We start from the raw sequence: 1,234 nt of genomic DNA on the forward strand, positions 1-1,234 counted from the left end.
TGTAATAGAGTAACATGATAAGGACCTGTAAAATAAGGGATTGTCGTATTGAGAGCATCATTCTTTTTATGTAGACTAAGAGGAAGGGAACAAAGCTCCTTGACCAGCTTTGTGCCCTTGGGAGTCCATTTCACCTCTCTGAGCCTCAGATCCCTCAGCAATCAAAGAAGGGGGTGGGATCCAGATGATTTAAAGCTGAATCTCCCCTGTTTACTGAACCTCACTGGAGTCTATGACTTTCTGGAGCTATGGATACAGCATGACTGTCCTGAAGGACAATATTAAATAGTGAGAAGGTACGTAAGGGGGCTGGGCAATAACAACATGAATGACAACAAACCTCACCATTTAATTTACGCTGTTTCAAAATAATTAATTCCAGCCTGGATGAAGGAAACCTCCCAGACTTCCAGTTCAAGGTGCTTATCTGAAAGAAGCAAAGGCAAAAGGGAGCCATCCCCATTGGGGTGACAGGTTTTCCTCCACCGCACACATCCAGTGTTTGTCTGTCTGTTTTACAGGGATGATCAGTCCAGTTTGGTGCAGCAGAAGATCATCAGTAAAGAGCAGAGACTGGGGACCTCAGGTGATGGGGTAAACTGATGCTGATGATAAAGGTACATGTTATGAAAAGTTTCCTTTCAAACTTGAATAACTTAAGTCTTGGCTATGATGGTAATCACCTCTTACTGACAATTGAAAACAAATGCAGTGCTCGCTTCAGCAGCACATATACTAAAATTGGAACGATACAGAGAAGATTAGCATGGCCCCTGCGCAAGGATGACACGCAAATTCGTGAAGCGTTCCATATTTTTAACAAGACAAGGGTGCCCACTTTCACCACTACTATTCAACATAGTTCTGGAAGTTTTAGCCACAGCAATCAGAGCAGAAAAAGAAATAAAAGGAATCCAAATTGGAAAAGAAGAAGTAAAACTCTCACTGTTTGCAGATGACATGATCCTCTACATAGAAAACCCTAAAGACTCTACCAGAAAATTACTAGAGCTAATTAATGAATATAGTAAAGTTGCAGGATATAAAATCAACACACAGAAATCCCTTGCATTCCTATACACTAATAATGAGAAAGTAGAAAAAGAAATTAAGGAAACAATTCCATTCACCATTGCAACAAAAAGAATAAAATACTTAGGAATATATCTACCTAAAGAAACTAAAGACCTATATATAGAAAACTATAAAACACTGATGAAAGAAATCAAAGAGG

The 1,234-nt window shown here is 39.3% G+C and overlaps 1 non-coding gene across 1 annotated transcript; it reads left to right on the forward strand.

Annotated features, from left to right (window-relative positions):
• The first annotated feature begins 711 nt into the window (after positions 1–711).
• On the forward strand, positions 712–818 carry LOC120867931. The gene has a single exon (XR_005722079.1). It is a non-coding gene; the product is annotated as a U6 spliceosomal RNA (small nuclear RNA).
• Positions 819–1,234: the final 416 nt, after the last annotated feature.

This window comes from Oryx dammah, unplaced genomic scaffold (genome assembly GCF_014754425.2).
Source record: "Oryx dammah isolate SB20612 unplaced genomic scaffold, SCBI_Odam_1.1 HiC_scaffold_1, whole genome shotgun sequence".
In the NCBI taxonomy this organism is placed as follows: Eukaryota; Metazoa; Chordata; class Mammalia; order Artiodactyla; family Bovidae; genus Oryx; species Oryx dammah.